Genomic DNA, 22,798 nt, shown 5'->3' on the forward strand with positions numbered 1-22,798 from the left:
ATGGAGAAACTTTAAATACCAACACATACTTAATTTCTTTTTCACAACTCCAACACCCAGAGTACATAAAAGCTGGATATTGCAACATCGAAGTGGAACAGTATATTCCAAACCCACTTCGTTGTTACCCGTGTCAAAAGTTTGATCACGGTGCCCAATCCTGCGGGAATCGTGCAACACGCTATAGATGTGGTAAAGATGATCATGAAGGCTCTGACTGTTTGTCTTCTCCAAAATGTGTCAAATGTCTGGGAGATCACATGTCTTCGTCAAAGTCATGTCATGACTGAAAACGTGAATATGAAATTCAAAATCCAAATCCAAAAGAATGTCAGGTATCATGAGGCAAAACGTTTAATAAATGTAGCCTCCCCTCAGCCATCAGGTGTACCATATTCTGCAGTTGTTGCTTGCAAACAATATCTCCTGTTGTGAAAAAATGCCAAAAAGTAGATTACGGACAAAACTCTGATCGAGTACAAAAGGGATCACGTGATCCTGTACAAACACATAGGAAGTTTCGACTTTTAGAAGACTTTTTCATTCCCATGCGCGAAATAGAAGCAGTTCGCCTCGGAAGGTGAAAAGTCTGTCCCCAGTACTACACCCTGCTATTAAATGAACAATAACTCCTTAATCCATTGGAATTGCAGAGGACTTAGGACCAATTTTAATGAAGTACAATTACTAGCACAGGACTTTAAAATATCAGCATTTAGTTGTCAACAAACGTACTTCAAACAAAATGAGAAGTTTGAGTTGCGTAAACACCATTCTTATCATTCTTTTGCTCACCCTGGTGACAAAACTACTAGTGGATCTTCCATATTGGTGATACAAGGCATTATTCATAGCCCTGTTCCTCTTAAAACCACTCTTCAGGTTGTTGCTGTTTGTCTTACTTTACATATAACTTTTTGTTTTTGTTCCTTGTATATCTCTCCTTCTTCCTTTCTTCGCCAGGCTGATCTTCAAGATTTTTTTGGCCAGTTACCAAACTCTTGTATCATAATGGGTGAACTCAATGGACATAACCCATTACGGGGAAGTCCTGATACTAACAATAAAGGGAAAGTTCTTGAAGCGTTTATATCTAATAATAACGTATGTACATTCAATGATGGCTCTGACATATATTTACATCCAGCAACGGGAACATGTACTTCTTTAGACCTGTCACTCACTGATTCAAACGTTTATATTGAACTTGAATGCTCAGTTCATAATGATCTCTATGGTTGTGACCATTTTCCAACAGTACTTACAGCACTTAACCCTTCCGATGATCCGCCTGTAACAAGATGGAAAGCCATGATGGTTGTTCTTATTTCAAAGCCTGGCAGGGGTTATAGAGATCCATCAAATTATTGACCTATTTCCTTAACTAGCTGCGTTTGCAAAACCATGGAGCGAATGGTAAGTAATTGCTTAGTTTGGTTTTTGGAAACCAACACTCTCATCACTGATATACAACGTAGTTTGCGTAAAGACCGAAGCACAATTGACCACTTGGGTCGTTTTGAATCATTTGTTAAAAATTCTTTCATTAAAAAAAAACAACATGCAGTATCAAACTTTTTGAATTTGTAAAAGCATATGGTACTACTTGGAAGCATGCTATTTTTAAAGATTTACACTCTTTTGGGTTGAGAGGTCGCTTGCCTCAATTCATATCTAATTTTTTAACTGACAGACAGTTTCAAGTACGTGTGGGATCAACCCTCTCAGACTACTTTCATCAACATGAGGGTGTTCCACAAGGCAGTATTTTGTCTGTGTCTTTATTTAGTATAAAAACCAATAGTCTTGGATGATTTTAAAGTTTCTTCTACAGGCAGAAATATGCATACAATAGATTGGCAATTACAGATCTGTCTCAATATAATTGAAAAATGGTCACCTGGAAACGAATTTAAATTTTCTATAACAAAAACAAATTGTTTACATTTCTGCAGAAAGTATAAACCGCATAAAGTAGTAAAGGAGGCCAAGTTCTTGGGTCTTATTTTCGACTCATACTTAACTTTTCTACCCCACATTAAACCCCTTAAAGCACTTGATCTGTTAAAAATTGTTTCCAGTTCTAAGTGGGGAGGAGACCAAAGTGCCCTATTCCACCTATACAGATTTCTCATCCGTTCGAAGCTTGATTATAGCTCCATCGTGTATGGGGAAGCCTGTAAAAGCACCATCAAAATACTTGATTTTATCCACCATCAAGGTCTAAGGATTTGTCTTGGGTCATTTAGAACTTCTCCTATTGGCAGTCTTTACGTCGAGACCGCTGAGCCATCTCTTACTCAACGACGTATAAAACTCTCCTTACAATACATAACAAAACTATATTCTAAGGAGGATAATCCTGCATTTCAGATTACCGGATAACAGTGCTATTTTCACAGCAGAAGCAAACGCTATATTAACGGCTCTTAAATATATTGAAAGACATCCTAGACATAAACAGTATATAACCTATTCAGACTCTCTTTCTTGCCTCCAGGCAATTAAAAACCTGTTATGTAAACATCGACTTTTAATAGAAATTATAGAATTGTATAATGATCTTGCTACTGGCCAGTACGACATCATGTTTTGTTGGTTACCAAGCCATGTAGGCATAGGCAGGAAGCAAATGTACTGTAAGTCTCCATGGTCCTTAATATAGTGTTCTATCTTCAGTTCTTGGCAACCTATAGTTCATGTTTATATTGTATTGTCCTCTATAGATACATTGTTGTAGGTCTAATCACTAGTTTTACGCTTTACTCTGTGGTATTCCAGTTAGTTTTACTGTCCTTCGTTGACAGGTTTTTACAATGTATGTGCTATCAATTTATTTGTATTTTTATAATTAATCGTTCTCGTCACTCACTCATGGATGATTCTCAAAGTCAGTGAGAAAGGCTCTTTTTGGAGAAAATATACTGAGGGCTACAAGGGCGTGAACATACTTCAAACTGCCGGCAAGATGCAATACCAATCGGCGCTGGGCCTGCAGGCCGTTCCAACATCGTAGGAACCTTCTACAGTGATCATTACTACACTACTGTCTGTCTCTTTGTATGTATGTATGTATGTATGTATGTATGTATGTATGTATGTATGTATTTATGTATGTATGTATGTATGTATGTATGTATGTATGTATGTATGTATGTATGTATGTATGTATGTATGTATGTATGTATGTATGTATGTATGTATGTATGTATGTATGTATGTATGTATGTATGTATGTATGTATGTATGTATGTATGTTTATCTCTATGACGCTAGTAAAGTGGGGTATCGTGAAAACGTGGACACCCAAACTTACATTTTTCCATGTTTCAGTTTCAATTTTGACTTCAGAATCGAATCTGAACATCTCGACATTTAGTTGACCACGTTACATTCTTGTACACATAGACAAACACCTTATACGTCCGCCTCAATCACTACATTTACATTTGACATTTTAAATAAATAAACCACACTTACATGTTTACACAATGCCGTGATTATTTTATTGTCCAATTCAAGGCGTCATAGATAAGTGACGTTTTGGCGTCAGTCATGGTGATATCTGCCCCACTTATCACCTTCATGTTGACTGTGTAGAGACCTGGTGGCCCAGCACCAAACACGGGAAGAAGAGACTCCCTCCACTCAACATCCAACTTGGCTAAAAAACCTCTCTGTCGAGGTCGATGAAGGAGAGTCTCCCCCTCCCCACATCCAGCACAACGCCATAGTGGAGGGTGGCCTGTGTGCCGAGTGTGTTAGATATTGTGTTACTGTAACACTTCCCCATCTCCCCCTGCTGCCACACCCTGGTACAGAGAACCCCCGGTGTGTGCCACATCTCCCTACAATGACACACCAGGAGAGGCACTGTCAACAAACATACATCTCACTGTCCACCTGGCTTTCCTCCACCACACCCACCTCCAGGACAAGCCACCACCCTCTACTCACCACACCCACCCTAGAGTGTGTCTTCCAGTACTATGGGGTGTGTGGGGCAGGGGTGACAGTAGAGGGGATGGAGGAAAGGGGATAGAGATGGAGGCACATGTACCCAGATATTTCCGCAACCTGCCGCTGTGTCTGTGTTGTCTGGCGGGCTGTGAGTTGACCAGCTGACCGTCTGTAGTTACGTGGCACATGTCTGTGTTGGCTCGAGCAGCGTCCAGTTGTAGTTGAGGACATGAAAATATACATTTTGTTTACAATTTAATGCATTTCCCGACTTTAGACAACAAATTAGACATTTTATTGTCAACCTCGTTTCAGTGAAACACCGCACTGAATATCGGCTGCCATTTTCGTCTGTGTGAATTGTGTTAGAATTCTGATATAAATAGACATTTTAACGCTGTGAAAATATTTGTGTCGGTAATCTAAATGTTGGCTATAAACTCCATTGAATACTAAGCTTGCAGTTTCAACGTTTACTCCGGCTTAGAAACACAAAATTGTATCATCTGCTGAATATATTTGATCGTATTCATTGTTTAGGCATGCTAACTTACTATGCATAAATGCTCTTTAAGTATAGTCTCCAAGGGGGAATATTTTACAGGTTACTTTTTCATGCATCAGAGTATATATTGACATATGATTCTTTTAACGTTATATAGTGACCACCTTATTAAAGAAAGTTACCTACGGCCCTGAATTGATTATGAATTTCAACTTCCTAGGGACCATACCAGTCTTGCAGTTATTAGGTGCACCAAGTCATTGCGGTTTTCACATCCATATGAGGTACCCATTTACAGCTGGGTGAATTGGGACACAGAGTCACAGTACTTTGTACAAATGTACTGCCGTTGCTGTACCCGCAAGTAGATGTTTTCACGTTTTCACGTTTTGGCCACCACCTGGTCACTTACTGACGTATCTTTTAAGTGCACAGGTTTGTGTACTGTACACTAAGGGTGGTGACACCACTGAAAGAGTCTGCAAACAAGGTTGTTGCAGCCGGTCACAAGTGGACTCCTTCGTGACACCTCAAGCTCTCTGGATCTTTATCCTTGGAGAGGATACACCTCGCACCCTCACACCCATTACTTCATGACACCTCGAGCTCTCTGTATCTTTTTCCTTGGAGATGGTAAACCTCGCACCCTCAAACCCCATACTTCCCAACACCTCAAGTCCCTCTGGATCTTTATCCTTGGAGATGGTACACCTCGCACCCTCAAACCCCAGGAGCCCATGCTTTAATGAGTCTAAATCCAATGCCTTACCATGCAATCAGAAGATGGAAAACATACACGCATTATAACCATTCCCATGTCTTTGATAAGAAAATGTCTGAGACTAAAATTGGGCTCCCAATGGATTTCAGTGATATTATCTGAAAGCGCTCAGTGTGAAAGTATTTCCGCAGCGTCCTGTACAACATCCCAGTGGTTGCACGTTAGGGCAGAGTCAGTAACATATCCTGTTTGAGAAGCGCGCACATCAGTAGTGTAACGTCAACAACTACTAGACTGATTTGACTCACATAGTAATGTCAACGTGGTCCTTGTTTCTGTTTGCAGACTGTAGGTGTTACTCCCCGCATCTGTAAAATATTTCAGGATTAAAGAACAAAACCATCACTACTTACAGACATGAACAAATAAAGAGCAAGTTCGATTTTCAGGACTTGGGGGTTCTCCATCTTAGCATACCATATCCACGACGCATCTGGATCCGTCTAACACTGAAGATTTACACAAAATGTGACTGCTGTCGGGTAATGATAATATGAAGGATCCTTGTCCATTATGTGTACACATATCGCACTACCAGGATAACATATTGTACAAAACCCGAATGTTGATTACCAAGCTATGTATTTGCTAATGTCGTTAACTTGTGACCATTCGTTAATATTTCTATTCAAATCATAAGGATGTTTGGGAATGTGTTTCTGATATATATCAGAATAACTATGTATCCATTCTGATAACATAGCAGGAGGAAAAAAGATGTAAACAGTAGTGTTTTTAATTTTGTTATTTTCTATTTTATAAATGTTTTCAAGGTAATGAAAAATAACCTTACCAAACTGTGGCAGTGGTGTTGAAACGTTGACAGCTTCCGGGGACTTCACCTTGAAACGAGATAAAATAATTCAATGTCGCGATCTTAGATTCACATTGGCATGTTTCAGCTCTAATATACGAGCTCAGTTTACAGACAAGGTGAACATTATAATATGTACATTGTGAAATGTTGATGTTAGTTACCTAATAAGCGACGTATATACGCTTGTCTGCAGATTAAGAAGTACTTACCTGCCTGCGTGCGTTCTTCGTGTCAATTAAATGGAACTCGGCGGTCTATGTACCTTTGTCTGTAAGATAAGCTACAGCTGTTCACTATTCAAGCCTTTTATATCATGATAACCAGCTAATGCTTCCTCAACTGATTTAAATGTTTCACTGAATTATTGTTATTGGAAATGTCTAAAAACAGCGTCGATAAGCCATTTTACGGGCTCTTTATATAATTGCAAGATATAAAAAAAGGTTTCAAACTTTTCACTATTGATAAAGTTCTATCAGTATTACTGTAAACATTAAGACGTATTCATAAAGTAAGAAGTAAGCACATGTAAGTGTGTGCTTATCAGATGGTGAAACATGTCCATTGACAGATCTGAAGGCAGAGATGTCGGATTTCAAGTTATCCAGCCCCCTCGTGTTGAATTTGGCTGCAGGTGTCCTGTGCCTCTCTGGTGGAAGTGATACGAGGTGCGTCTTCGTTGTGTCTTGTATTGAAGTCTCCAGTGTGAGAAAGTCCGAGTTTGAAGATATCTGAGAACGGTCTTGATATAGTCTGAGATCCACTTGCATCGTTCACTCTCGCCTTCAGAGGTAACCTTTTCGGTGTGCAGATTTGACAGTTCCTGCTTCGTCTTATTCTCAAGCTCGATGATCAGTTCCTTCTCTCTTTGGTCGAGTTATGTCCTCAGAGAATGGAAAGTGTGGTGGATGGCCTCCTTCAGAGCGCTGCTTGCATTCTCTGTGTCATTTATAACTTTGTTGATACTCTCATGTCTCACATACATCGTGTAGACAGGGCAGTAGGAAGGGAGCTGGACTTTTCAAGGTAAACTGCTGTTGGCAGATAGAACTTTTGGGGAAGGCGTCCATTCTGAAAAGGAAAATGTCACTGCCTCTATTCCACTAAAATAGTGCAGTCTACAACATATCTTCAATTCAATAATAGGAAGGGATTATCAAGAATGGTACACTGACTCCTCGAAATACCTGCTCTCTAATTCCGCTTCAACAGAAAAAGAAAAAATGCATTAAAACAAAGCCAATCCCATTGTATCACATTATAACGATTGACCACTATTTGTGACTACTTCCAAAAACAACAGTGAATTATGAAAAAAATATCTCAGACAATATGTTCCTCTTTGAATACAGATATTAAAAGGGCATACATCAGGGAGAGAAATTGGTCATGGGTCGGGTCTCGATAAGAGGGAGGGTGGGTAATTGCAGGGTGTGCAGGTAATGGGAACGGTGACAGAAAGAAGGGTGTAACAGGAGAGGGAATTACAGATAAGAAGGACGTTTATGTAGTAAGAAAGGTGGATACAGGTAGGAGTGACAGGTGTGTAGTGAGAGGAGAGGTGGATACAGGTATGCTTGACAGGTGTGTAGTTGGAGGAGAGGTATAAAAAGGTAGGAGTGACAGCTATGCAGTAAGAGGAGAGGTAGATACGTGACAGGTGTGTAGTGGGAGGAGAGCTGGATACAGGTAGGAGTGACAGGTGTGTCGTGGCAGGAAGCGTACATGCAGGTAGAAGTGACAAGTATGCAGTGGGAGGAGAGGTAGATAAAGGTAGAAGTGACAACTGTGTAGTTGGAGGATAGGTATATAAAGGTACTAGTGACAGGTATGCAGTGGGAAGAGATCTGGATAGGTGACAAGTGTGTAGTGGGAGGAGAGCTGGGTACAGGTAGGAGTGACAATTGTGAAGTGGCAGGAAGAGTAGATGCAGGTTAAAGTGACAGGTATGCAGTGGGAGGAGAGGTAGAAACAGGTAGAAGTGAGTGATGTTATAGTGGGAGGAGAGGTATATAAAGGGAGAAGTGACAGGTATGCAGTTGTAGGAGAGGTATATAAAGGTAGTAGTGGCAGGTATGCAGTGGGAAGAGAGGTAGATATGTGATAGGTGTGTACTGGGGGGAGAGCTGGATACAGCTAGGAGTGACAGGAGTGTAGTGGCAGAAACTGTAGATGGAGGTAAAAGTGACAGGTATGCAGTTTGAGAAGAGGCAGATACAGGTAGAAGTGACAGGTGTGTAGTTGTAGGAGAGGTATATAAAGGTAGGAGTTACAGGTATGCAATGGGAGGAGAGGTAGATATGTGACAGATGTGTAGTGGCCGGTACAGTAGATGCAGGTAGAAGTGACAGGTATCCAGTGGGACTAGAGGTAGATGCAGGTAGAAGTGACAGGTATGCAGTGGGAGTTGAAGTAGATACAGGTAGAAATGAATGGTGTTACTGTGGAAGGAGAGGTGTATAAAGGTAGAAGTGACAGGTATACATTGGGAAGAGAGGTAGATATGTGACAGGTGTGTAGTGGGAGGAGAGCTGGATACAGGTTGGAGTGACAGGTGTGTAGTGGCAGGAAGAGTAGATGAAGGTATAAGTGACAGGTATGCAGTGGGAGGAGAGGTAGATACAAGTAGAAGTAAGAGGTGTTATAGTGGGGGGAGAGCTGGATACAGGTAGGGGTGACAGGTGTGTAGAGGCAGAAACAGTAGATGGAGGTAGAAGTGACAGATATGTAGTGGGAGGAGGTTTAGATACATGTAGAAATGACAGGTGTGAAGTTGGAAGAGGTATATAAAAGTAGGAGTGACGGGGTACAGTGAGAGGAGAGGTAGATACAGGTAGGATTGAGAGGTGTTATAGTTGAAGGAGAGGTATATAAAGGTAGAAGTGACAGGTGTTTAGTTGTAGAAGAAGTATATAAATTTAGGAGTGACAGGTATGCAGTAGTAGGAGAGGTAGATGTGTGACAGGTATGGAGTGGGAGGAGAGGCAGATATAGGTAGAAATGATAGGTGTGTAGTTGGAGGAGAGGTAGATGCAAGTAGAAGTGAATGGTGTTATAGTGGGAGGAGAGGTATATAAAGGTAGGAGTGAGAGGTATGCAGTGGGAGGAAAGGTAGATATATCACAGGTGTGTAATGGGAGGAGAGCTGGAAACAGGTAGGAGTGAGAGGTGTTTAGTGGATGGATGAGTAGATACAGGTAGAAGGGACAGGTATGCAGTGGGAGGAGAGGTAGATACAGGTAGAAGTGACAGGTGTCCAGTTGGATGAGAGGTATATAAAGGTAGGAGTGACAGGTATGCAGTGGGAGGAAAGGTAGATATGTGACAGGTATGTAATGGAATTAGAGAAGGAAAAAGGTAGGAGTGAGAGTCGTGTAGTGGATGGATGAGTAGATACAGGTAGAAGTGACAGGTATGCAGTGGGAGGAGAGGTAAATACAGGTAGAAGTGAGAGGTGTTATAGTGGGAGGAGAGATGGATACAGGTACGAGTGACAGGTGTGTAGTGGGAGGAGAGGTAGATACAAGTACAAGTGATGGGTGTGTAGTTGGAGAAGAGGTATATAAAGGTTGAAGTGACGAGGTGAGGTGGGAGGAGAGGTAGATACAGGTAGATGTGAGAGGTGTTATAGTGGGAGGAGAGCTGGAGAGAACTAGAAGTGACAGGTGTGTAGTGACAGGAACAGTACATGGAGGTAGAAGTGACAGATGTGCAGTGGTAGGAGAGGTAGATACAGATAGAAGTGACAACTGTGTAGTTGAAGGAGAGGTATGTAAAAGAAGAAGTCACGGGGGACAGTGGGAGGAGAGGAAGATACAACTAGAAGTGATAGGTATGCAGTGGTAGGAGAGGTGGATACAGGTAGAAGTGGCAGGTGTGTAGTTCGAGGAGAGGTATATAAAGGTACTAGTGACAGGTATGCAGTGGGAAGAGTTGTAGATATGTGCCAGGTGTGTAGTGGGAAGAGAGGTAGATATGTGACAGGTGTGTAGTGGGAGGAGAGCTGGATACAGGTATGAGTGACAGGTGTCATGTGGCATTAACAGTAGATGCAGGTAGAAGTGACAGACAAGCAGTGGGAGGAGAGGTAGATACAGGTAGAAGTGAGAGGCGTTATAGTGGGTGGAGAGCTGGATACAGGTAGATGTGACAGGTGTGTAGTGACAGGAACACTAAATGGAGGTAAAAGTGACAGATGTGCAGTGGGAGAAGATTTAGATACAGGTAGAAGGGACAGGTGTGTAGTTGGAAGAGGTATATAAAAGTAGAAGTGACTGGGTACAGTGGGAGGAGATTTAGATACAGGTAGGAGTGAAAGGTGTTAAAGTTGGAGGAGAGGTATATAAAGGTAGAAGTGACAGGTGTGTAGTTGGATTAGAGGTATATAAAATCAGAAGTGACAGGTGGGATGAGAGCTAATACAGGTATTAGTGACAGGTGTGCAGTGGGAGGAGAGGTAGATACAGGTAGAAGTGAGTGGTGTTATAGTGGGAGGAGAGCTGGATAGAGGTAGAAGTGACAGGTTTGCAGTGGCAGGAACAGTAAATGGAGGTAGAAGTGACAGATATGCCGTGGGAGGAGAGGTAGATACAGGTTGAAATGACAGGTGTGTAATTGGATGAGAGGTATGTAAAAGTAGAAGTCACGGGGTACAGTCGGACTAGAGGTAGAGACAGGTAGAAGTGACAGGTGTGTAGTTGGAGGAGAGGTATATAAAGGTACTAGTGACAGGTATGCAGTGGGAAGAGAGGTAGATATGTGCCAGGTGTGTAGTGGGAGGACAGCAGGATACAGGTAGGAGTGACAGGTGTGTAGTGGCAGAAACAGTAGATAGAGGTAAAAGTGACAGGTATGCAGTTTGAGAAGAGGTAGATACCCGTAAAAGTGACAGGTGTGTAGTTGCATGAGAGGTATATAAAGGTAGGAGTGACAGGTATGCAGTGGGAAGAGAGGTAGATATGTGACAAATGTGTAGTGGCAGAAACAGTAGATACAGGTAGAAGTGACAGGTATCCAGTGGGACTACACTTAGAGAGAGGTAGAAGTGACAGGTGTTTAGCTGGAGGAGAGGTATATAAAGGTAGGAGTGACAGGTATGCGGTGTAAAGAGCGGTAGATATGGGACAGGTGTGTAGTGGGAGGAGAGCTGGATACAGGTAGGAGTGACAGGTGTGTAGTTGGAGGAGAAGTATATAAAGGTTCTAGTGACAGGTATGCAGTGGGAAGAGAGGTAGATATGTGCCAGGTGTGTAGTGGGAGGACAGCAGGATACAGGTAGGAGTGACAGGTGTGTAGTGGCAGAAACAGTAGATAAAGGTAAAAGTGACAGGTATGCAGTTTGAGAAGAGGTAGATACAGGTAAATGTGACAGGTGTGTAGTTGCATGAGAGGTATATAAAGGTAGGAGTGACAGGTATGCAGTGGGAAGAGAGGTAGATATGTGACAGGTGTGTAGTGGGAGGAGAGCTGGATACAGGTTGGAGTGACAGGTGTGTAGTGGCAGGAACAGTAGATGCAGGTAAAAGTGACAGGTATGCAGTGGGAGGTGAGGGAGATACAGGTAGAAGTGACAGGTGTGTAGTTGCAGGAGAGGTATATAAAGGTAAGAGTGACAGGTATGCATTGGGAGGAGAGGTAGATATATGTGGCAGATGTGTAGTGGCAGAAACAGTAGATGCAGGTAGAAGTGACAGGTATCCAGTGGGACTAGACTTAGATAGAGGTAGAAGTGACAGGTGTTTAGTTGGATGAGAGGTATACAAAGGTAGGAGTGACAGGTATCCGGTGTAAAGAGCGGTAGATATTTGACAGGTGTGTAGTGGGAGGAGAGCTGGATACAGGTAGGAGTGACAGGTGTGTAGTTGGAGGAGAGGTATATAAAGGTACTAGTGACAGGTATGCAGTGGGAAGAGAGGTAGATATGTGCCAGGTGTGTAGTGGGAGGACAGCAGGATGCAGGTAGGAGTGACAGGTGTGTAGTGGCAGAAACAGTAGATGGAGGTAAAAGTGACAGGTATGCAGTTTAAGAAGAGGTAGATACAGGTAAAAGTGACAGGTGTGTAGTTGCATGAGAGGTATATAAAGGTAGGAGTGACAGGTATGCAGTGGGAAGAGAGGTAGATATGTGACAGGTGTGTAGTGGGATTAGAGCTGGATACAGGTAGGAGTGACAGGTGTGTAGTGGCAGGAACAGTAGATGGAGGTAAAAGTGACAGGTATGCAGTGGGAGGTGAGGGAGATACAGGTAGAAGTGACAGGTGTGTAGTTGCAGGAGAGGTATATAAAGATAGGAGTGACAGGTATGCATTGGGAGGAGAGGTAGATATATGTGGCAGATGTGTACTGACAGAAACAGTAGATGCAGGTAGAAGTGACAGGTATCCAGTGGGACTAGACTTAGATAGAGGTAGAAGTGACAGGTGTTTAGTTGGAGGAGAGGTATATAAAGGTAGGAGTGACAGGTGTGCGGTGTAAAGAGCGGTAGATATGGGACAGGTGTGTAGTGGGAGGAGAGCTGGATACAGGTAGGAGTGACAGGTGTCATGTGGCATTAACAGTAGATGCAGGTAGAAGTAACAGGCATGCAGTCGGAGTAGATGTAGATACAGGTAGGATTGAGAGGTGTTATATTTGGAGGATAGGTATATAAAGGTAGCAGTGACAGGTGTGTAGTTGTAGTAGTGGTAGATGAAGGTAGGAGTGACAGGTATGCAGTGGTAGGAGAGGTAGATATGTGACAGGTGTGTAGTGGGAGGAGAGCTGGAAACAGGTAGAAGTGACAGGTATGCAGTGGGAGGAGAGGTAGATATAGGTAGAAATGATATTTGTGTAGTTGGAGGAGAGGTATATAAAAGAAGACGTGACAGGTGTGCATTGGGAGGAGAGGTAGAATCATGTAGAAGTGAGAAGTGTTATAGTTTGAGGAGAGCTGGTTGGAGCTAGAAGTGACAGGTGTGTAGTGGCAGGAAAAGTAAATGAAAGTGAAAGTGACAGAGATGCAGTGGGAGGAGCTTTAGATACATGTAGAAGTGACAGGTGTGTAGTTGGAGAAGAGGTATATAAAAGTAGAAGTGACTGGGTACAGTTGAAGTAGAGGTAGATACAGATAGGAGTGAGAGTTGTTATAGTTGGAGGAGAGGTATATAAAGGTAGAAGTGACAGGTGTGTAGTTGGAGGAGAGGTATATAAAGGTAGGAGTGACAGGTATGCATACTTCTAAATGCATCTACTGTTAATGCCACTACACACCTGTCACTCCTACCTTTATCCAGCTCTCCACCCACTATAACACCTCTCACTTCTACTTGTATCTACCTCTTCTCCCACTGGACACCTGTCACTTCTGATTTTATATACCTCTCCTCCTACCTCACAACAATCACTTCTACCTATATGTGCCTGTGCACACCTGTCACTTCTACCAGTTTCCAGCTTTCCTCCCACTACACACCTGTCACATATCAACCTCTCTTCCCACTGCATACCTGTCACTCCTACCTTTATATACATCTCCTCCAACTACACACCTGTCACTTCTACATGTATCTCCCTCTCCTCCCAATGCATACCAGCCACTTTTACCTGCATCTACTGTTCCTGCCACTACACACCTGTCACTCCTACCTGTATCCAGCTCTCCTCCCAGGAGAGCTATATAAAATCAGAAGTGACAGGTGTCGAGTGGGAGGAGAGGTAGATACGCTTAGAAGTGAGAGGTGTTATAGTGGGTGGAGACCTGGATGCAGGTAGGAGTGACAGGTGTGTAGTGGCAGGAACAGTAGATGCAGGTAGAAGTGACAGATATGCAGTGGGAGGAGAGGTAGATACAGGTGGAAGTGACTGGTGTGTAGTTGTAGGAGAGGTAAATAAAAGTAGAAGTGACGGGTGTGTAGTTGGAGGAGAGGTATATAAAGGTAGGAGTGACACGTATGCAGTGGGAGAAGAGGTAGATATGTGACAGGTGTATAGTGGAAGGAGAGCTGGAAACAGGTAGAAATGATATTTGTGTAGTTGGAGGAGAGGTATATAAAAGCAGAAGTGACAGGTGTGCAGTGGGATTAGAGGTAGATACAAGTAGAAGTGAGAGATGTTATAGTGGGTGGAGATCTGGATGCAGGTAGAAGTGACAGGTGTGTAGTGGCAGGAACAGTAGATGTAGGTAGAACTGACGGATATGCAGTGGGAGGAGAGGTAGATACAGGTAGAAATGACAGGTGTGTAGTTGGAAGAGGTATATAATAGCGGAAGTGACAGGTGTGCAGTGGGAGGAGAGAAAAAATCAGGTAGAAGTGAGAGGTGTTATAGTGGGAGGAGAGGTATATAAAGGTAGAAGTGACAGGTGTGTAATTGTAGGAGAGGTATATAATGGTAGGAGTGACAGGTATGCAGTGGGAGGAGAGGTAGATATATGACATTTGTGTAGTGGGAGGAGAGCTGGAAACAGGTAGGAGTGACAGGTGTGTAGTAGCAGGAACAGTAGATGGAGGTAAAAGTGACAGGTATGCAGTGGGAGGTGAGGCAGATACAGGTAGAAGTGACAGGTGTGCAGTTGCAGGAAAGGTATATAAAGGTAGGAGTGACAGGTATGCAGTGGGAAGAGAGGTAGATATGTGACAGGTGTGTAGTGGGAGGAGAGCTGGATACAGGTTTGAGTGACAGGTGTGTAGTGGCAGGAACAGTAGATGCAGGTAAAAGTGACAGGTTTGCGGTGGGAGGAGAGGGAGATACAAGTAGAACTGACAGGTGTGTAGTTGCAGGAGAGGTATATAAAGGTAGGAGTGACAGGTATGCATTGGGAGGAGAGATAGATATATGTGGCAGATGTGTAGTGGCAGAAACAGTAGATGCAGGTAGAAGTGACAGGTATGCAGTTTGACTAGAGATAGATAGAGGTAGAAGTGACAGGTGTTTCGTTTGGATGAGAGGTATATAAAGGTAGGAGTGACAGGTAGGCAGTGGGAGGAGAGGTAGATGTGTGACAGGTGTGTAGTGGGAGGAATGCTGGAAACACGTAAAAGTGACAGGTCTGCAGTGGGAGGAGAGGTAGATATAGGTAGAAGTGATTGGTGTGTAGTTGGAGGAGAGGTATATAAAGGTAGGAGTGACAGGTGTCCAGTGGGAGGAGAGGTAGATACAGGTAGAAGTGAGAGGTGTTATAGTGGGAGGAGAGGTATATAAATGTAGAAGTGACAGGTGTGTAATTGTAGGAGATTTATATAAAGGTAGGAGTGACAGGTATGTAGTGGGAGTAGAGGTAGATATATGGCAGGTTTGTAGTGGGAGGAGAGCTGGATACAGGTAGGAGTGACAGGTGTGTAGTGGCAGAAACAGTAGATGGAAGTGGAAGTGACAGGTATGCGGTGGGAGGAGATGTAGATACAGATAGAAGAGAGTGATGTTATAGTGGGAGGAGAGGTATATAAAGGTAGAAGTGACAGGTGTGTAATAGGAGTGAGACGTAGATATGTGATAGGTGTGTAGTGGGAGGAAAGCTGGATACAGGTAGGAGTGACATTTGTGTAGTGGCAGAAACAGTAGATGGAAGTGGAAGTGACAGGTATGCAGTGGGAGGAGATGTAGATACAGGTAGAAGTGACAGGTGTGTAGATGGAAGAGGTATATAAAAGCAGAATTGACAGGGGTGCAGTGGGAGTTGATGTAGATAGAGGTAGAAGTAAATGGTGTTATAGTAGGATTAGAGGTATATAAAGGTAGGAGTGAGAGGTATGCAGTGGTATTAGAGGTAGTTATGTGACAGGTGTGTAGTGGTAGGAGAGCTGGATACAGGTAGGAGTGACAGGTCTGTAGTGGCAGGAACGGTAGATGCAGGTAAAAGTGACATGTATACAGTGGGAGGAGAGGGAGATACAGATAGAAGTGACAGGTGTGTAGTTGGAGGAGAGGTATATATAGGTAGGAGTGACAGGTATGCAGTTGGAGGAAAGGTGGATATGTGACAAGTGTGTAGTGGGAGGAGAGATGGATACAGGTAGGAGTGAGAGGTGTGTAGTGGATGGATGAGTACATGAACGTAGAAGTGACAGGTATGTAGTGGGAGGAGAGGTAGATACAGGTAGAAGTGACAGGTGTTATAGTGGAAGGAGAGCTCTATACAGGTAGGAGTGAGAGGTGTGTAGTGGCAGGAACAGTAGATGCAGTTAGAAGTGACAGGTGTGCAGTGGGAGGTGAGGTATATAAAAGTAGAACTGACGGGGTACAGTTGGAGGAGAGGTAGATACAGGTAGGAGTGGCAGGTATGCAGTGGGAGAAGAGGTAGATATGTGATTGGTGTGTAGTGGGAGGACAGCTGGATACACGTAGAAGTGACAGGTGTGTAGTGGCAGACACAGTAGATGCAGGTAAAAGTGACAGGTATGCAGTTTGAGAAGAGGTAGATACAAGTAGAAGTGAGATGTGTTATACTGGGTGGAGAGCTGGATAAAGGTAGAAGTGACAGGTGTGTAGTGGCAGGAACAGTAGATACGGGTAAAAGTGACAGGTATGCGGTGGGAGGAGAAGGAGATACATGTAGAAGTGACAGGTGTGTAGTTGCAGGAGAGGTATATAAAGGTAGGAGTGACAGGTATGCAGTGGGAGGAGAGGTAGATATATGTGGCAGATGTGTAGTGGCAGAAACAGTAGATGCAGGTAGAAGTGACAGGTATCCAGTGGGACTAGACTTAGATAGAGGTAGAAGTGACAGGTGTTTCGTTTGGATGAGAGGTATATACAGGTAGGAGTGACAGGTATGCAGTGGGAAGAGAGGTAGATGTGTGACAGGTGTGTAGTGGGAGGAGAGCTGGAAACAGGTAGAAGTGACAGGTCTGCAGTGGGAGGAGAGGTAGATATAGGTAGAAGTGATTGGTGTGTAGTTGGAGGAGAGGTATATACAATCAGAAGTGACAGATGTCCAGTGGGAGGAGAGGTAGATACAAATAGAAGTGAGAGGTGTTATTGTGGGTGGAGAGCTGGATAGAGGTAGGAGTGACAGGTGTGTATTGGCAGGAACAGTAGATGCTTTTACATGTGACAGATATGCAGTGGGAGGAGAGGTAGATAGAGGTAGAAATGACAGGTGTGTAGTTGGAAGAGGTATATAAAAACAGAAGTGACAGGTGTGCAGTGGGAGGAGAGAAAGATACAGGTAGAAGTGAGAGGTGTGTAGTTGTAGGAGAGGTATATAAAAGTAGAAGTGACAGGTGTGTAATTGTAGGAGATTTATATAAAGGTAGGAGTGACAGGTAGGCAGTGGGAGGAGAGTTAGATATGTGACAGGTGTGTAGTGGGAGGAATGCTGGAAAGAGGTAAAAGTGACAGATCTGCAGTGGGAGGAGAGGTAGATATAGGTAGAAGTGATTGGTGTGTAGTTGGAGGAGAGGTATATAAAGGTAGGAGTGACAGGTGTCCAGTGGGAGGAGAGGTAGATACAAGTAGGAGTGAGAGGTGTTATAGTGGGTGGAGAGCTGGATAAAGGTAGGAGTGACAGGTGTGTAGTGGCATTAACAGTAGATGCAGGTAGAAGTTGCAGATATGCAGTGGGAGGAGAGGTAGATACAGGTAGAAATGACAGGTGTGTAGTTGGAAGAGGTATATAAAAACAGAAGTGACAGGTGTGCAGCGGAAGGAGAGGAAGATACGGGTAGAAGTGAATGGTGTTATAGTTTGAGGAGAGGTATATAAAGGTAGAAGTGGCAGGTATGCAGTGGGAGAAGAGGTAGATATGTGATAGGTGTGTAGTGGGAGGACAGCTGGATACACGTAGAAGTGACAGGTGTGTAGTGGCAGACACAGTAGATGCAGGTAAAAGTGACAGGTATGCAGTTTGAGAAGAGGTAGATACAAGTAGAAGTGAGATGTGTTATAGTGGGTGGAGAGTTGGATAAAGGTAGAAGTGACAGGTGTGTAGTGGCAGGAACAGTAGATGCGGGAAAAAGTGACAGGTATGCGGTGGGAGGAGAGGGAGATACATGTAGAAGTGACAGGTGTGTAGTTGCAGGAGAGGTATATAAAGGTAGGAGTGACAGGTATGCAGTGGGAGGAGAGGTAGCAGATGTGTAGTGGCAGAAACAGTAGATGCAGGTAGAAGTGACAGGTATCCAGTGGGACTAGACTTAGATAGAGGTAGAAGTGACAGGTGTTTCGTTTGGATGAGAGGTATATACAGGTAGGAGTGACAGGTATGCAGTGGGAAGAGAGGTAGATATGTGACAGGTGTGTAGTGGGAGGAGAGCTGGAAACAGGTAGAAGTGACAGGTCTGCAGTGGGAGGAGAGGTAGATATAGGTAGAAGTGATTGGTGTGTAGTTTTAGGAGAGGTATATACAATCAGAAGTGACAGATGTCCAGTGGGAGGAGAGGTAGATACAAATAGAAGTGAGAGGTGTTATTGTGGGTGGAGAGCTGGATAGAGGTAGGAGTGACAGGTGTGTATTGGCAGGAACAGTAGATGCTTTTACATGTGACAGATATGCAGTGGGAGGAGAGGTAGATAGAGGTAGAAATGACAGGTGTGTAGTTGGAAGAGGTATATAAAAACAGAAGTGACAGGTGTGCAGTGGGAGGAGAGAAAGATACAGGTAGAAGTGAGAGGTGTGTAGTTGTAGGAGAGGTATATAAAAGTAGAAGTGACAGGTGTGTAATTGTAGGAGATTTATATAAAGGTAGGAGTGACAGGTAGGCAGTGGGAGGAGAGTTAGATATGTGACAGGTGTGTAGTGGGAGGAATGCTGGAAACAGGTAAAAGTGACAGATCTGCAGTGGGAGGAGAGGTAGATATAGGTAGAAGTGATTGGTGTGTAGTTGGAGGAGAGGTATATAAAGGTAGGAGTGACAGGTGTCCAGTGGGAGGAGAGGTAGATACAAGTAGGAGTGAGAGGTGTTATAGTGGGTGGAGAGCTGGATAAAGGTAGGAGTGACAGGTGTGTAGTGGCATTAACAGTAGATGCAGGTAGAAGTTGCAGATATGCAGTGGGAGGAGAGGTAGATACAGGTAGAAATGACAGGTGTGTAGTTGGAAGAGGTATATAAAAACAGAAGTGACAGGTGTGCAGCGGAAGGAGAGGAAGATACGGGTAGAAGTGAATGGTGTTATAGTTTTAGGAGAGGTATATAAAGGTAGAAGTGGCAGGTATGCAGTGGGAGAAGAGGTAGATATGTGATAGGTGTGTAGTGGGAGGACAGCTGGATACACGTAGAAGTGACAGGTGTGTAGTGGCAGACACAGTAGATGCAGGTAAAAGTGACAGGTATGCAGTTTGAGAAGAGGTAGATACAAGTAGAAGTGAGATGTGTTATAGTGGGTGGAGAGTTGGATAAAGGTAGAAGTGACAGGTGTGTAGTGGCAGGAACAGTAGATGCGGGAAAAAGTGACAGGTATGCGGTGGGAGGAGAGGGAGATACATGTAGAAGTGACAGGTGTGTAGTTGCAGGAGAGGTATATAAAGGTAGGAGTGACAGGTATGCAGTGGGAGGAGAGGTAGCAGATGTGTAGTGGCAGAAACAGTAGATGCAGGTAGAAGTGACAGGTATCCAGTGGGACTAGACTTAGATAGAGGTAGAAGTGACAGGTGTTTCGTTTGGATGAGAGGTATATACAGGTAGGAGTGACAGGTATGCAGTGGGAAGAGAGGTAGATATGTGACAGGTGTGTAGTGGGAGGAGAGCTGGAAACAGGTAGAAGTGACAGGTCTGCAGTGGGAGGAGAGGTAGATATAGGTAGAAGTGATTGGTGAGTAGTTGGAGGAGAGGTATATACAATCAGAATTGACAGATGTCCAGTGGGAGGAGATGTAGATACAAATAGAAGTGAGAGGTGTTATTGTGGGTGGAGAGCTGGATAGAGGTAGGAGTGACAGGTGTGTATTGGCAGGAACAGTAGATGCTTTTACATGTGACAGTGGGAGGAGAGGTAGATAGAGGTAGAAATGACAGGTGTGTAGTTGGAAGAGGTATATAAAAACAGAAGTGACAGGTGTGCAGTGGGAGGAGAGAAAGATACAGGTAGAAGTGAGAGGTGTTATAGTGGGAGGAGAGGTATATAAAGTTAGAAGTGACAGGTGTGTAATTGTAGGAGATTTATATAAAGGTAGGAGTGACAGGTATGCAGTGGGAGTAGAGGTAGATATATGGCAGGTTTGTAGTGGGAGGAGAGCTGGATACAGGTAGGAGTGACAGGTGTGTAGTGGCAGAAACAGTAGATGGAAGTTGAAGTGACAGGTATGCGGTGGGAGGAGATGTAGATACAGATAGAAGAGAGTGATGTTATAGTGGGAGGAGAGGTATAGTCTGGTTCATAATTATTGAGAATTTTTCTTCTTACTTTGAGCTATCCTAACACCTCAACTGATTCACTGATACTTAAAACTAAGTAATGGTATAAGGGAGGTAACTCATCTTGGCCTACTGAGTATAGTACAATTAGAGTTACCTCCCCTGAATTTGTAGCAGACGTCATTTTCCTCAGCACTGTCAACAATGTCTGCTGAAGATAAAAGAAGGTTGATTTTTGAGTTGTGTAATCAAGGAATTGATGATGTAAATACATTGGCAGAGAGAACAGGAACTCCTCTTTCTACTGTGTATAGGATTAGGAAGAATTTTAAAGAGGGAAAGGATTTTGGGCACCGGAAAGGAGCAGGGAGACCCAGAAAATTGGACTTCTCAGATCGCGTCCGGCTGGGAATTTTAGCGTCTAAAAAGCAAAGGCCAAGCATCTCCAACATCAGGTATGAAATGATAGAAAGGGGATCAACAGTTGTATCAAAATCTACAGTTAGAAGAAATTTGATTGATCTTGGATGGGAGAAAAAGACTGGAATTCCTTCTCCTCTCATGAAACAAGAACATAAAGACAGGCGTGTTAAGTGGTGTTTGGCACATGAAAACTTTGACTGGGAAAATGTGATTTTTACTGATGAAAGCTCAATATGGGTATATCCCAATAATGTGAAAATATGGACAAAGTCTGCGTCAGCACCGTTGTATCGACGACCTAAATACAGCCCAAAGTTTCATGTATGGGGAGGGATATCCTTACTAGGAACGACCCCGCTGTGTGTGTTTGAGGGAAATCCGACAAATCAACGCTACAGTAACATATTAGATATATTCTCCTTCCAAGTGCACATGTGTTTTATGGAAATGACTGGATTTTGCAGCAAGATAATGATCCTAAACACACCGCAAAACATGCCAAGCAGTGGTTTCAGGAGAAAAATGTGACTGCATTACCATTTCCTGCATATAGTCCTGACTTAAATCCCATTGAGAACATTTGGGGGATGATGAAGGAATGTGTGAATCAAAAGGGGTTGACAAAAATTGAAGACATGAAGAGAGAAGTGGTCCGATACTGGGACAGCATAACTCACGAGACACTAACCTCTCTGATAGGAAGTATGCCTACCCGTCTTAGACTGTGCCGTGAAGCTCAAGGAGACTTGATAAAATATTAAATTGTTACCTACAAAACATGAAAAGGTCAGTTCACTTTCACAATACATTCAATCTTATCTGATTTGTTCTCGTTTAATAATATGAAATGCTTTAGCTATTCTCAATAATTTTGAACCATACTGTATATAAAGGTAGAAGTGACAGGTGTGTAATAGGAGTGAGAGGTAGATATGTGATAGGTGTGTAGTGGGAGGAAAGCTGGATACAGGTAGGAGTGACATTTGTGTAGTGGCAGAAACAGTAGATGGATGTGGAAGTGACAGGTATGCAGTGGGAGGAGATGTAGATACAGGTAGAAGTGACAGGTGTGTAGATGGAAGAGGTATATAAAAGCAGAATTGACAGGGGTGCAGTGGGAGTTGATGTAGATAGAGGTAGAAGTGAATGGTGTTATAGTGGGATTAGAGGTATATAAAGGTAGGAGTGAGAGGTATGCAGTGGTATTAGAGGTAGTTATGTGACAGGTGTGTAGTGGTAGGAGAGCTGGATACAGGTAGGAGTGACAGGTCTGTAGTGGCAGGAACGGTAGATGCAGGTAAAAGTGACATGTACACAGTGGGAGGAGAGGGAGATACAGATAGAAGTGACAGGTGTGTAGTTGGAGGAGAGGTGTATATAGGTAGGAGTGACAGGTATGCAGTTGGAGGAAAGGTGGATATGTGACAAGTGTGTAGTGGGAGGAGAGATGGATACAGGTAGGAGTGAGAGGTGTGTAGTGGATGGATGAGTACATGAACGTAGAAGTGACAGGTATGTAGTGGGAGGAGAGGTAGATACAGGTAGAAGTGACAGGTGTTATAGTGGAAGGAGAGCTCTATACAGGTAGGAGTGAGAGGTGTGTAGTGGCAGGAACAGTAGATGCAGTTAGAAGTGACAGGTGTGCAGTGGGAGGTGAGGTATATAAAAGTAGAACTGACGGGGTACAGTTGGAGGAGAGGTAGATACAGGTAGGAGTGGCAGGTATGCAGTGGGAGAAGAGGTAGATATGTGATTGGTGTGTAGTGGGAGGACAGCTGGATACACGTAGAAGTGACAGGTGTGTAGTGGCAGACACAGTAGATGCAGGTAAAAGTGACAGGTATGCAGTTTGAGAAGAGGTAGATACAAGTAGAAGTGAGATGTGTTATAGTGGGTGGAGAGCTGGATAAAGGTAGAAGTGACAGGTATGTAGTGGCAGGAACAGTAGATACGGGTAAAAGTGACAGGTATGCGGTGAGAGGAGAAGGAGATACATGTAGAAGTGACAGGTGTGTAGTTGGAGGAGAGGTATATAAAGGTAGGAG

General features: G+C 43.5%; 1 long non-coding RNA gene across 1 annotated transcript; it reads right to left on the reverse strand.

The window, feature by feature from the left end:
* Nucleotides 1–5,448: 5,448 nt before the first annotated feature.
* LOC137282001 (uncharacterized) lies at nt 5,449–6,319 on the reverse strand. Its single transcript, XR_010956780.1, has 3 exons — nt 6,273–6,319; nt 6,040–6,088; nt 5,449–5,554 (listed from the first exon to the last, which is right to left on the reverse strand). It is a non-coding gene; the product is annotated as an uncharacterized lncRNA (long non-coding RNA).
* Nucleotides 6,320–22,798: the final 16,479 nt, after the last annotated feature.

The sequence above is a fragment of the Haliotis asinina genome, chromosome 4 (assembly GCF_037392515.1).
Source record: "Haliotis asinina isolate JCU_RB_2024 chromosome 4, JCU_Hal_asi_v2, whole genome shotgun sequence".
Taxonomy (NCBI): domain Eukaryota; kingdom Metazoa; phylum Mollusca; class Gastropoda; order Lepetellida; family Haliotidae; genus Haliotis; species Haliotis asinina.